The following is a 15,826-nucleotide window of genomic DNA, read 5'->3' on the forward strand; positions in this document are numbered from 1 at the left end:
GTCCTTCACTGTCCGCTTGTAAAGATGTCCGACTTTTCAAGCGGACAGCAAAACCTGACATGTAGTTTTTTTTTTTTGTCTGCTTTAAAAGTCGGACATCTTTACAAACGGACAGTGAAGGACAGGCACGGAGTGCAAAAGAACGCACCCGATCGCCATTTAAATGAATGAAAAGTGTCACGGACACAGCCAGTGTCCGCTCCTAATGTCCGTGCCAGATTTTGAATGGACACTAGCAGCGAACACTACCTGTCGGACAATGGTAGTGTGAACGCCCCCTAAGGAAGCAGAAAAGCAGAAGTGTGATATAATTAGTGCTCAAGAAACGCACCTAAATAAGGCTGATTTCCGCAGGCTTAAAAACCACAGTTTCCCCTCTCTATACTTTGCTGATGCAATCCATAATAAATAAATAAATAATTTCATAGGCCCAGAAGATCGCTACATTATTCTTATAGGATTAATAACACCCCTTATTACCACTTTATACACCTAATTCCCATCAGATCACTTTCCTTAGGCTCACTTTCCTGAGTCCTATGTTGCGGAAATGCAGGGTTTTTCTGGAGCAGATATTACTTTTTTTTTTTTTTTTTTTTTTTTTTTTTTTTTTGAGCCAAAATGAGGAGTGGATTTGACAGAAGGGAAATGTCTAAGAGATTCCTTTATATTTTCCATTGCTTTTCAAGCCACTCCTGACTTTAGCCTAAAAAACCACAACAAAATCTGCAACAAAAAAATGCTGCATTTCCTCAACATGAAGATTTAGCCTTAGGCTGAAGAAGTCTTCTTAGGAGAAGTCTAAGAACTTCCTATATTTCCCATTCCTTTTGTAGCCATTCTTGGCTTTTGCTCAAAAAAAAAATGGTGATATCTCAAAATCTATGTGGGCTATAGACACGATGTTGGTCTTATTTTAAATCATTTTAAATATTGGAGTGTCTAGCCACTTTCTATTATGAAGAGAGGCTTTGGAAAGGGAGACATATTTGTCCTTTCTCAGTCCCATAGTGAGCTGTGGAGCCTTGGAAGGGGGGGGGGGGCAATGTTTGAGTTTGAGTGCCTTGGAGTGTATATAGGGTCTGGTGCTCTGCCAGGAAGACACAGGATTTTTCTTCATCAGAGACATGTCTATGGTCTGTATCAGCCTTTCATGTAGGTGGCCAGTGGTAATGGCAGTAACTGCTCTAGGTTCTCTGGTACAGTTCATGTAGCGGCACAGTGCCTGAGGAAAGAAGGTGGTGACCTAATGGGGCAGGTAGTCAGCTCCCGTAGCATTGGAGGTGGAAATAGATTCTATTGGGCCTCTGAGCCAAGTGGAGGTCACCAGAAATGGCCTTCATGGCAGGAGATCGGAAAGGAGCAACGATCTCTGGCCCAATGTGAATCTGGCAACAGGAGGAGGTAGCACCATCTCATCTCAGGACCTGCAAAGTTGAGATTTCAGCAACGGTCCCAAGCTCAGGCCCTATTGAGCTGTCATGCTGACTTATCAGAGGCTTGGTGTCTTTGATGCAGATGTGGCTGCTATGTTTGTTCAGGTGGTAGGGCATTGAGGTCAAGGGGTTGTTGGTGCAGGTGCTGAGTGATCTTGACCTAATGGGGGTAATATGTCTTCCAGCACTTCTATGCCATTTAGCTCCACTGAGTCTAGTATGGTTGAAGGAAGCTGGGGGCATCTTTCATTAAGTCAAATATCATGGGTGGAGGAGGGGAGCAGGAGAACAAGTGGAAAGGGGGGGTCATCAAGAATAATCTTCTTTACATGAGAATTATATGAATAATCAATTAGCTGAAAGTGCAACCTCTCAGTAATTGCACCAGAAAATCATTTGCTTTAAGAAAATAGTTTAATCAGCTTATCTATTTAGTTATTTAATTGTGTCAACTCCCAAAAAATTCCCATACTATTGTATTGCTCACAACTTATATTTTCTGCTTTCTCTTATTTAATTCTATCCCTTTTTTTGCAATGTAAGGCACCCTCCTTAGGAACATCTCATAGGGCAAGTAGTAGACCATACCACTTTTTTCTTATGCATTTTCATAGATTTCTTAAAGAATAAAAACCAAAAACTGATTTCTTAGGCTGGGTTCACACTACTGCCACTGTCTGCCCCGATGTTTCAATCCTAAACTCTGGGGAAACTGGACAAGGGTCGGCTTACTGGCGGTCAGCTTTAAAACTCATTCATTTGAATGGGATTTAAAGGTGATCGCCGGTGTCTGTATGTGGCCTCTCCATCTGGAAACCATTTTTTTTTTTTGCCAATTACACAGTCCTACATGCAAATAAAACAGTTTCCAGGCAGAGAGGCCACATATGGACACCAGCGGCCACCTTTAAAAACCCATTCAAATGAATTCGTTTTAGAGCTGACCATCGGCAATCCGTCCCCTGTCCAGTTTCCCTGGAGTTTAGGATGGAAATAACTGGGCGGACAGCGGCGGTAATGTGAACTCAGCCTTATTTAAAGTGTTATCTGCTTTTTTAAAATTGATGTGCAAAATTTCCATAAGATGGGACATCAGTCTTACATCAACATGGGTCAGCTATCATGAGTGTACAAGCTGCAGTGCTCACTCACCATAGTGGTTATTGGGTAAAAAATATGCAAATCTATTCTCCAGGATGTAATTAGGAGAGCAGTGCACTCTGTACACCACCCTCTAGAGAGCAGCATCCTTAACATCATGAACGACTCAGTTATAAAGTCTTTTTAATCATAATGTGGATTTAATTGCCAAATCAGTATTTCTGTCCCAAAAGGAACAGATTCCCAGCTATGGACAGCGCTGTTTCGGTCTATTGGGCCATCCTCAGCATAGCGTAGGGATACTGATTTGCCAGAGTGAGACACTATAGACCAGGGTCAGGGGACAATCAGGGACAGTGTTTGCCTACATAGGCAGTACGGAGACTTACAAGTTGTTATGTCAGTCCTGGTAGCTGCAACGGGGCTAAGGGATAGCAGTAGGGAATCTCGCCCTGCACTACTCCCACTAGCTATCCCGGTCCCTGCCTCACGGGTGTGGGTCGGCTGTACTCAGGCTAAGCCTGACCCCGACAGCTCCTCTCTCACTGACACCGCAGGCCTAGAGGGAAGTGGGAGAAGGAATGCCCTATAAGATCTCTAGGGACTGGAGACTAAAGGGGGTCACCCCTAACGAACAAGTGAAGCTGCTACTGACAGGGACTGACAAGGGTGTGCGCTGACTAACAACACAAGCAGCACACAGGAAACATGTAGGAAAGGAATTCCCCAAACCAATATGGGAAGGAACTTTACACTAGGAAACAAACACAGGGAAACTGAGTAGAAATCAAAGGATAAGGCAATTCACTCACACAGTCAATTATACACAGAGGGAGGATTGGTGAACACAGAAGGGAAAACACACACACCAACTTGTTCACCCAAAACCTCCCAAAAACCAACCACGGAACTTCCTCTATCCAAGATAACCACCTACTCCTCCTGCTAAGGCCTAGCTCTGTAAAAGCGACACTCAGCACAGAACCATGGGAGGCATGGGTTTAAATACCGAGTAGAGACCACTCCTCCCAGGTGCAAATGGGAGGACAGACTAATCAACCAGGAAAGAAAGCAATGAACCTAAATACTCCTAACAGGATCCTCCCCTCAAGGAGAAGACTCCGGATTCTCTAGGAGCATCCTTCTTCGGGAACTCCTTGTGGAATTTCTCCACGAGTCTGGGGGCTGACATATCCGACTCCAGAACCCAAGAATTATCCTCAGGACCGTATCCCTTCCATGCCACCAGATACCGTAGCTTCCCCCGAACATATTTGCTATCCAGAACTCGGGATATCTCATACTCCCCGGACTCAGAAACTGGTGGAACCTTAACAGGAGACGTTCCCTTCTTGGCCTTCTTTAACAAGGAGACATGGAACACCCGGTTTATCTTCCACCTTTTAGGTAGTTGCAGCTGCGCCGCCACTTCATTAACCATCTTGATGATCTTAAAAGGACCCACAAACCTGGGACCCAGCTTCTTGCAAGGAACCTTCAACCTGATATTCTTGGTGGACAACCAAACCATCTCACCAGGGAAGAACTGCAACTCTCCTCTCTTCCGATCCGCCTGGACCTTAGCCTGGTGCGACGCCCGCACCAGATTCTCTCGGATACGGGACCATACCCCTTGCAGCTTTTTAGAAAATAGCTCCTCCTCCGGAACTGGGGAAGAAATGGAAGAAAATACTCCGAAAACAGGATGTCTACCACCGGAGCAAAAAAAAGGTGTGGTACCTGTGGCATTGGAATCATGGTTGTTTAGGGAAAATTCTGCCAGGGGGAGAAAGGCAGCCCAATTATTCTGGTTCTCTCGAACAAAACACCTCAAAAACTGTTCCACATCCTGATTCTTCCTTTCAGTTTGTCCATTAGACTCAGGGTGAAACCCGGAGGAAAACGACAGTGTAACTCCCAACCTGCTGCAAAAAGCCCGCCAGAATTTAGCCACAAATTGCGGTCCCCTGTCCGAAACGATATCCTCAGGAAGACCATGCAACCTTACAATTTCTTTAATAAACGCCTCAGATAGTGTCTTGGCACATGGCAGCCTGGAAAACGGGATCAAATGGCACATTTTCGTGAAGCGGTCAACGACTACCCAAATGACCGTGAAACCCTTAGACACCGGAAGGCCCGTGATGAAATCCATAGACAGATGAGTCCAAGGTGCCTTAGGAGGTTCCAATGGATGTAGAAGACCGTGGGGACGGGTATGCGACGCCTTGGCTCTTGCACAGACCGAACAATTTTGAACAAACTGTAAGACATCCTTACTCCACCCTGGCCACCAAAAATTCCTAGACACCAATCTCATGGTCTCTGAAACCCCCGGGTGACCAGCAAGAACCGACTCGTGACACTCCCTCAGGAGACTTTGTCGGAGAGTAGTTGGAACAAAAAGCTTGTTTCTAGGTATCTTGGAAGGTGCAGCGTGTTGCGCTTCGATCAAGGCCTTCTCCAATTTCGCGCCCAATACTGCTACCACCACTCCATCCCCAAGAATAGTGGCAGGCGCCTCTCGTTCCTCCTCAGTCGACATATACCGGGATAAAGCATCAGCCTTAACATTCTTTGAACCCGGCACATAAGTCACGGTAAAATGGAACCGCGCAAAAAATAGAGCCCATCTGGCCTGCCGTGCATTTAATCTCTTCGCCGACCCAAGATAAACCAAATTCTTGTGGTCAGTAAATACCTGGACTGGCCTTCTGGCCCCCTCCAGGAAATGACGCCAATGTTCGAACGCAAGTTTTATTGCCAGTAGTTCCCGGTCTCCGATGTCATAATTCCGTTCAGAGGCAGAGAATTTCTTAGAAAAGAAGGCACAGGGATGCGTACCCTCCTCGAACTCCTGAGAAAGTACTGCTCCCACCCCCACCGAGGAGGCATCCACCTCCACTCGGAAGGCCAACCTCTCATCCGGCTGTCTCAAAATGGGAGCGGACGAGAATCGCTTCTTCAGTTCTTCAAACGCAGCTAGCGCCTCTGGCGACCACTTAGCACAGTCAGCCCCCTTCTTAGTCAAGTCCGAGAGAGGTTTCACAACCTCAGAAAATCCCTTGATAAACTGGCGATAATAGTTGGAGAACCCCAAGAACCGTTGGACCGCCTTTAGGTTCTCGGGTCGCGGCCACTCCAAGACTGCCCTGACCTTCTCAGGGTCCATCTCAAACCCCTTGTCCGATAGGATATAGCCAAGGAAACATAATTTATTGACCGCGAACACACATTTCTCCAGCTTAGCACTTAATTGGTTAACCCTCAGGAGATCTAAAACCTCTCTCACTCTCTCCCAATGAGTCTCCAAATCCGGGGTGTAAATGAGTATATCGTCCAGATAGACCACAACCCCCCTCCCTATGACGGCACTTAGTACATCATTAATAAAATTCTGAAAAAACGCAGGCGCATTGGTTAGACCAAAAGGCATCACAAGATTCTCAAAGTGTCCTAGGGGTGTGTTAAACGCTGTTTTCCACTCATCCCCCTTCTTGATTCTCAGCAAGTTATATGCCCCACGTAAATCTATTTTACTAAACCAGCGGGCTCCCGTAATCTGGCTGAATAGATCCGAGATTAACGGAATGGGATAGGGATTCCGCACCGTGATTTTGTTAATCTCCCTAAAATCCAAACAAGGGCGCAACCCTCCATCTTTCTTCTTTACAAAGAAAAACCCCACTGCTACTGGGGACTTAGATGGGCGAATATGCCCCACCTCTAGACTCCCCTCAATATACTCTTTGAGCGCCTCCCTCTCCGGAATAGTGAGATTGTACAACCGTGTCTTGGGTAGCACTGCATTTGGTATGAATTTAATCGAGCAATCATAGGTGCGATGTGGTGGTAATGTCTTGGCTGCCCTTTCCTCAAAGACCTCCCTAAACTCACATATTTCTTGAGGCAAATTGTCTATAGACAAAGACATAACGGATATGGGCAGACATCGACCATTACACCCCTGCCCCCAAGAAACTACTGACTCGGTCTCCCAGTTGATAATAGGGTTATGCTGCTTCAGCCAGGGCCACCCCAACACTACTTGTGCTGGTAATTTAGACAACAAGAACAAGTCAATCTCTTCCCGGTGGCCACCCACAACAAACTCCAGACCCTCCACCTGTTTGGAGATGACAGCTTGCTGTAGAGGGGTCTTATCAATAGCCCACACCGGTATCTGAGACTTCAAGACCAAAGGACTCACCCTTAATTGCTCACAAAACTCTGAGTCAATAAGGTTGACTGCCGAACCACAATCAACCAAAATCCGGCACTTCTGCCCATTTACCCATCCTTCAAGGGTCAACCCGGCAGTCTGAGTACAGGAAATATGCACACCTCCTTCCTTAGTAGGTTTTCTCCCTTTACCCTCAATAGACCTGGGGTTATTACTCTCCTTGGCGAACCATTCTCTGGAGGGGCATACCCTTGCTACATGTCCCATCCCTCCACACACAAAACAGCGTACTGTGCGGGACCCTTCACTCTTGGGTCTAGCACTTCGCACAGTGGCCCCAATCTGCATGGGTTGGTCCCCCGGGTCCTCTCTAAAAACGGAGAATTGAGGAGGGTTAAGCCCCCCAGGACTCTTGTCTCCACGCTCCCGGAGGCGCCGTCCAACTCTAATTGCCAGCTGCATGGCCTCATCTAGATCTCCCGGAACAGGGTGAGAAACTAGATGGTCTTTAACCTGGTCCGAGAGCCCTGTCTCAAACTGACTAAGTAGAGCGGGGTCATTCCAGTGTACTTCTGCTGCCCACCTACGAAACTCTGTGCAATATTTCTCTATAGCGTGATCCCCTTGCACCACACGTCGTAGGTTATACTCAGCCGTGCGTACCCTGTCTGGGTCGTCATACAGTAACCCCATTGTGGAGAAAAACGCCTCTACAGTTAGTAAGCAAGCTGAGTCGGCTGGTAACGAATGTGCCCAGATGAGGGGATCATCTCTCAATAAAGTAATAATAATCCCAACTCTCTGTACCTCAGAACCGGAGGAAAACGGCCGTAGCCGGAAATACAAAAGACAGTCCTTTTGAAATCGGAAAAAATCAGACCTCTTACCTCGGAAGGGTTCAGGTAAGCTGACTTTTGGCTCCAGAGGCCGACCCACAGGGGCGCTACTCACCTGCCTCTGTATGCCCTCCACCTGAGAGGCTGTGTGTTGAGCCAACTGCTGTACTTGAGATACGCCAGAGGCTTGGATGGCATCCATTCGTAGCTTGATCCCCTCCATCTCAGTGGAGATCTGCTGCACCGCCTGGTACAACTGTTTCAGGTCCGTCATAATACAAACGAACTTTTTTTTTTTTTTTTTTTTTTTTTTTTTTACCGGCTGAGTGTACTGTTATGTCAGTCCTGGTAGCTGCAACGGGGCTAAGGGATAGCAGTAGGGAATCTCGCCCTGCACTACTCCCACTAGCTATCCCGGTCCCTGCCTCACGGGTGTGGGTCGGCTGTACTCAGGCTAAGCCTGACCCCGACAGCTCCTCTCTCACTGACACCGCAGGCCTAGAGGGAAGTGGGAGAAGGAATGCCCTATAAGATCTCTAGGGACTGGAGACTAAAGGGGGTCACCCCTAACGAACAAGTGAAGCTGCTACTGACAGGGACTGACAAGGGTGTGCGCTGACTAACAACACAAGCAGCACACAGGAAACATGTAGGAAAGGAATTCCCCAAACCAATATGGGAAGGAACTTTACACTAGGAAACAAACACAGGGAAACTGAGTAGAAATCAAAGGATAAGGCAATTCACTCACACAGTCAATTATACACAGAGGGAGGATTGGTGAACACAGAAGGGAAAACACACACACCAACTTGTTCACCCAAAACCTCCCAAAAACCAACCACGGAACTTCCTCTATCCAAGATAACCACCTACTCCTCCTGCTAAGGCCTAGCTCTGTAAAAGCGACACTCAGCACAGAACCATGGGAGGCATGGGTTTAAATACCGAGTAGAGACCACTCCTCCCAGGTGCAAATGGGAGGACAGACTAATCAACCAGGAAAGAAAGCAATGAACCTAAATACTCCTAACACAAGTCATTCCTGCTCCGCTAGGGATTCTGGGTAAAAAATATGCAAATCTATTCTCCAGGATGTAATTAGGAGAACAGTGCACTCTGTACGCCACCCTATAGAGGGCAGCATCCTTAACATCATGAACGACTCAGTTATAAAGTCTTTATAATCATAATGTGTACTGCCTATGTAGGCAAACACTCTACCTGATGTGTATGATTGTCCCCTGACCGTAGTGGTTATTGTGAGTACTGCAGCCTGTGTCCCACAAATTTGAATGGGACACACAACCGCCACTATTAAAAATATGGTGATTGAGCACTGCAGCTCACGTGCTCACAGGGAAAACGATGGTATTAGATCATTATTGAAATTTTAGTATATGTCTGACTGCTACTTCCTGTTCACACATTACTCTGTACTCTCTTGGCATGCCACCCAGACACCCATATTGCAGTTGAAGCCAAGTAGAATGATAACAAGGGGAACATTGGTTTTTGAAAGAAAGGCAACTACTGTAAATTCGGGCTAAATATCTCAATGGTAAGTGGTAACACATGTACTGTGGAACACTAAGCTGTGCTTTTTGGATTTTGAGATACAGCAGAGAAACTTGGGTAATTTCATGTATGCATATTGTAAGGTTAAGTGAAATATTTCCTGTGCAGTATGTTTGTTGAAGTGCAATGATTAATTATCGTACACTTTCTAGCTGCATGAAAAGGTCATTTATTTTGCAAGTTACCACAAACAGCATGGAAAGGTTACTTGCACTAATAGCATTCTCACTATTTAAAACACTAACAATAAAGAATAAAACATAGTAGAAAACATAAACTTTCTCTATGAACATCAATTAAAACGGTAAGTGTAAGTGAAGCCATCCATATCATGTAACACACAACAGCTTAATTAAACACAAAGCAAAAAGAATTGCAGAAACTTTGACTCTGATAAAATACATAATAGAAAGAGAAGTAAATGATAGAATAGAATAGAGTAAATAAATAGATAGTTGAATCATAACTGAATTATTATAAACAGTATAATAACAAAAAAAATTGTTTCAAATTTATAAAAATACAGACCTATATTTTTCTGAAACACCTATATCTTTCTGAAAACTTGTCAGACATTGTTGTGTAGTTACATGGAGGGACTGGTAATGGAAAGACCGCTATTTGATTTTTGGAGTGTACGTTTTGCAGAAATAGTTTTCAGGTGCCATGTCAAATTTGCAGAAGCGCTAAAAACCCCAAAACAATGGCCCAATTTTGGAAACTACACCACTCACAGAACATATCAAGGTTATAGTGAGCATTTTGAAACCACAGATATTTCACAGAATTTTTTCAAATAAGCTGTCAATTTAGTCCCACATTTTTCAAGGAGAAAAAACAACAGTTTGTTAAAAAAAAATTGTCCTGAATACAGGAATACCCCATATGTAGTTTTGTATGATGGGTCTCAAAATGCAAAGAGCGCTATTTGGCTTTTGGAGGGCAGATTTTGCTGCAATAATTTTTGGGTGCCATATAATTGCAGAGCCCCTAAAGTACCAATACAATGGAAAACCCCAAAATACGTTGAACTAATTTGAAGTATCTTTAACATTTCTATATATGAGTCAATATAATAATAAGTATTCTATATATATATATATATATATATATATATATATATATATATATATATATATATATATATATATACATATATACTGTGACAGAACCAGAGGCAAAGTGGTAGAGGGAGTATACATTTCTCTCATGGTTCCTGTCATATATGATCTAAATACAGCTGAGGAAAGCTATGTTCCTTGCTGGAGGGTTGTACCAAAACCCTGGTAAAAAGGTTGGGCTGCTGGAATGGGGAGAATTGGGTGTGTCTCTACCCCATTCAGCCACTCCAGGTTTTTGAGATGAGTGAGGTAAATCATTGTATCCTGAAATGTGTGTATAAAAGGGCAGACAGGTATATGTCTCTTTCTGCTCCTGGAAATTAATAATAATATATTTTGTGTTTAGGGAGCTGTGTAGAAGGCCCAGCTCTCATAGCTAGGTGACCTGTGCTGTAGGTAGAAGCCGGACAGCTAGGATTTGATTTTGTATTGTATTTGTTTTGTTGTCCTGCACAAGTTCTAATAACATTGGTTGCGGCCAGTTGCACCACATTTGGCTGGACTGAACTCACATTTTTGTGCCAAAAAGTGCCCGTCAATCTGAGGAGACGATGATCCTTGTGCTAATCCCATTATAATACATATCCCTGTGATAAAGAAACCCCTCCTTGGAGACATATTAGTATTAAGATGTTTTGATATACCGTAATAATACAAAGTGGTCAAATAATACACTGAGAATACTTAATAAACTTAATATAATAATAACTTTAGAAAACCCTTAACAAATCAGATGTAACATTATAAGATATTTATAAAGTAGTTAAATGATTAAAATAAATTAAAAAAAACCTAAATAAATATAGTTTCATTTAGAAGGTGTTTACTAGGGTTGAGCAATCGTGTTCAGAAAAGATCGGATTCCGATCGGCGATCGAGAAAATTTCATGATCGCCATCGGAATTCCAAACACGATCTTTTCAGGTGGGATCGAAATCGGTGATTATTTCCCACAATGCATTGCTACTGGCCAAGCATTGTGGGAAAAGCTAACAATGTTAGCCTTCACACTGAGTATACGCTCTGCTCATTCTGAGTGTAGTGTATACTCAGTGTGAAGGCTCCGCTGCGGTTCCATAGGAATGAATGGAAGCAGCGGGCACACAGCCTTAACCCCCTGCGCGTCGGTTGCGTCCATTCATTCTAATGAGAGACTAGTTAACATCTCTAGTAGCTGCTTACCTGCAGGGATGGCTGGTCCGGTGCCCGGTGTTCTCGTTCTTCTTTGCCTCACTGCCCCCGCCTCCCAAGTTAGTGTTTAAAGACCTAGGAAGAAGGTGGGGCTTGAGGCTTAGGAGAGTGTGGGAGGGTACAGGGCAGGGAGACGTGACGTCTCCCCTCCCAGTACCCGCCCACACTCTCCTGACCCGACCACACTCTCCTAACCTGGAAGGCAGGGGGCAGCGAGGCAAAGAAGAACAAGAACACCGGGCACTGAACCAGCCATCTCTGCAGGTAAGTGGACACCAGGGGGACTAAGTAGCCAGAGGATTAAAAAAAAAAATCCTCTGGCTACTTAGTGATTAAAAAAAATCACTACACAGCGTGGATTCTAACAATTAAATCGTTCAATTGTTAGATTCCTTGCTGTATAGTGAATAGGATTGTTTTTAAAATCTGATCTCCGATTATGACTTGCATTGGGATTGGAATTGGGATCGAGATCGGGTTCGAATGAAAAATGATCGGAAATCGGATTTCAAAATCGATCCTGAAAAGTCAAGCTCAACCCTCGTGTTTACCAATCAGTAAAAAGTGGTAAAACATCTATAATTAAGTCTAGAACACTCTTAATAAACTTTGTCCCAACCTAGTCGGTATTTCTAGGGGCTGAGATGTCCCCTTCAAAGTTTTTGGCACATAGTATACAGGGAATTGATGTGACGCTTGGAGATGACATCAGTCATATGTGGTGCGTCATTGAGTGATGGTCTTGTAATGATGGTGTCATTATGGCCTCTTCTATTGGAGAAGAGACCTGTCAATCTACTTGTTTCATTGGATGTGATGTTAAAGATTCATTGGGAAGGTTATAAAAACCCATGTTAACCCTCCTCTGTGTTTCAGTCTTGTCCCAATCCCCGATGATGCCGATTACATGGCAAAATATGTTGGGGGACAGTCTTAGTTACTTTTAAGATCAGAAATTGAACTTTGGTGGTGAATTAGAGAACCTGCAGGTGTCTTGAATAGACTATAATGACATCTTTAAGAGGATAAGAAATGTTAGGCATCTATAAATAAAGATCAGAATTTCAGATCCAAGTCCTCCCTCTCGTGGATTTTTAATACGAAATATAAGGTCTAGTCTGAACTTTAACTTTACTAATTCCACAATTAAAAGTAATGTTTTCGTATATTTTGCAACATTATAATATGTGCTAGATAAGGGGAATTTTGTTTCCAATAGGCAAAATGAGTGTGTAATGAGTATGTGCCTTGTATCTATTGGGATATTTTGTTTCGGATAATGTGAAACAAGAATTGCATTATTGCTTTTATTATTTGTGTTTTATTCCTTGGTTGCTTCTGACTAACAAGTTTCTTTAATCAGCTCCATAAATTTTCAGTGGGGTTAGGGTCATGGCTATTTCCCTTCCATTTTAGCATTATAATATGATTAGCATTAGAGATGAGCGAATACTATTCGAAATGGCCGTTTCAAATAGCACACTCCCATAGGAATGAATGGACACAGCCGGCGCGCTGGCATGAAACAACTTTTTTCACACAACAGTAATATGACATGGAGCTGAGTCTTATTGAAATATAAAGGCTTTATTATCTTGGATAGAAGCAAAAGGCTTCACTTTTGGCTCAAGAATTTAATTTATGTATTTTTTGGCATTTACAATTAATCACATAAATTCTACCTACACCATTTCCTGTCAAACATCTCTAGATCATAACACTTCATTGTAGTTGTAATCCAATCCAGATGCAGATCTTCTCCTGTTTTTCGCCTTATCTACCTTGTGCCGTCACTATTGAATATGGAGATTCTGGTCTCCTCATTGCAGATGACTCTGTCGCATTGTTGCTTTGTCCAGTAAAGCTCACGGTAATCTCTTCAGTCTTTGGGTGAAAGTTAAGTTAAAGAGAATAGAAACTGTTTACTCAAAGGTCTAAAAGTCATGTTAAACTTAGCGACATCTACACTGTCAAAACCATGTCCACCAATTCAAATGGTACCGCAATGCAATTTTACATTAATGTAGCTCTAGTCAATCCCTTCCAGGCATAGATAGATAGCAGATAGATAGCATGTGTAAGCAGATGTAACTGAGCTCCACAATAGTAAACTAATCAAATACCTAAATTAAAGGGTTTATCCAGGAATTTGGAATTTATGACTTATTGTTAGGAGAGGCCATCAATATCAGTGCGGAGGGGCTAACAGAAGGATTCTTGGACAATCCCTTTAACTAATAAACATTCTTAATAAAACCAATTCAACACATTATGAGCATATGCTAACGAAATTCTTGAAAAACTGAAATTTACATCTCCCTGCGTCATCGTCCACAGATTGACCACACATAGATTCAGAAAGGATAAGGCTCCGTTCACACGAGGCACGGATGATGAATTTTGGTCCTGATTCTTGAAAGCTGCGTCAGAATAGGGCCAAAATCCGCCTGCCATGACTGTCACGGCTTCCGAAAGTCGCGGCACTCCGCTCTAGAATAGGCCCAAATAAATGGACCTAGTCCGGAGGGTGCTTACGCGAGGCCAACGCCGCGGCTCAATGAGCCGCGGAATCCGCCTAAGGAAAGGGCAGCTCGCTTCTTTTTTTTCCATGAGCAGCAACAAGAAGGAAGTTAGCGCTCTACATAGACTGCTATTGTGAGGGGGATTCCGTGATAAAATCCGCCCCCTCTTGACACTTGTGAATGGGGCCTAATTAGAATAACTTAGAAGGAGTGTTATTATTAGCAGAAGATCATGATACTTTTAGAGAAACTTGTGATACACATATCTGGACATGCCCAAGTAATAGGACACGTAATGGAGAACACATTTGTAAATTAAATTGCAGGCAATCTGTCCACCACAATATGGTATGTATGTCACACTGTATACCCATTTAGAAGCAATAAAAGTAGACAGAACTTTCTGATGAAAAAAAATCACATTTTCTTCATATGAAAATAGAAGAACAAATTTCAAAATGTCTCCATATAAAATTGGAAGTACAAGGCTATAGGTCCTGTACAGTATTATGGGTCCATTTGACTTAAAGGGGTTGGCCACTATCAGCTCAATATTGAGAAACAAATGTTATTGTTTGTACAATAAAGCGATATACAATTTCCCAATAAACTTTCTGTATCAATTCCTCGCGGTTTTCTAGATCGATGCTTGTTGTTATTCATTCTGTTACTTCTAGAGGATAAAAGTCTGACCATGGTCATGTGATTTACGTTCCATGGTCATGTGATGAGGACACAAATGCACAGCTAATTACCAGGCAGATGTCTGATTACTGGGCTGTGATTATAATGAGTGGCACCTGTGTGCTCATCACATGACCATGGACCGTAAATCACATGACCATGGTCAGACTTTTATCCTCTAGAAGTAACAGAATGAATAACAGCAGGCAGAGATCTAGAAAACCGAGAGGAATTGATACACAAAGTATATTGGAGAATTGTACAACTTTTTACTATACAAACCATAACATTTGTCTCTCAATATTGGTCTGAAAGTGGACAAACCCTTTAAAGATTGTAGAGAACCCTATTATGACACTGTGCATGAATCTTCTAGTAGGTGCCTTGAATAAAGTTAGATAAAGGGTGTTATCGAAGTAGTCAGAGGAGTTTTTACTCTTTACGGGATCTGATTGATAGCATGTTGTGTTACAAATGTACCAGAAGGCAATACAATTCATGAAAAGCCAAACTTGCCACATAGATTCGAGGTGTGATCCCTTCACCACCAAGCTCTAATGCCGTATGAGTGCTGCATAAGTATAAAAACCCTTGCTAATGGGTATTGTTAAAAATTATGTTTATATTGTTTACAAATTAGTTGCAAATTTTAAATAAAATTTTTGATTGGCTATTTTCGGCAGTGACTGCAAAGGAGTCCCCAAATGGAGACTCTGATGCAGATGTGAACCCAGCCTTATATGAAATCTTCTTGCTGTCTGTAAATATGACCAATTTTCTGGTCTAGCCTTGGAAAAGGATGCAGTAGTAACTGACATACAGGGCACTGCTGCTATCACAAAAAATGTAATGTTATGGTTACGACTCACCAGATCTTGATGTTCTAGTTGTGGTTTTTAATATTCTTTTCACAATGTATTTTCATCTCTTTTGCACCGTTTTCTGTATTTTTTAATTTTTGTATGGAATAAAGGCTAAGTTTTAAGGAAGCTGAGTAGTGAAGACGCCCATTTCCTCTTCTTCTTCATTCAATATACAGCACTGCTGCTATGTCTGAAAAATCCAGGAGCAGAAGGTGGGTGGATACCCTCCCAAGGAGGTGTTAGGGGTGCATGACAACTGACTGAGGATGAGGAATACAGAATTCTGGGGGTTGAACAGAAGAGAAAGAGGG

This window comes from Leptodactylus fuscus, chromosome 1 (assembly GCF_031893055.1).
Source record: "Leptodactylus fuscus isolate aLepFus1 chromosome 1, aLepFus1.hap2, whole genome shotgun sequence".
Taxonomy (NCBI): Eukaryota; Metazoa; Chordata; class Amphibia; order Anura; family Leptodactylidae; genus Leptodactylus; species Leptodactylus fuscus.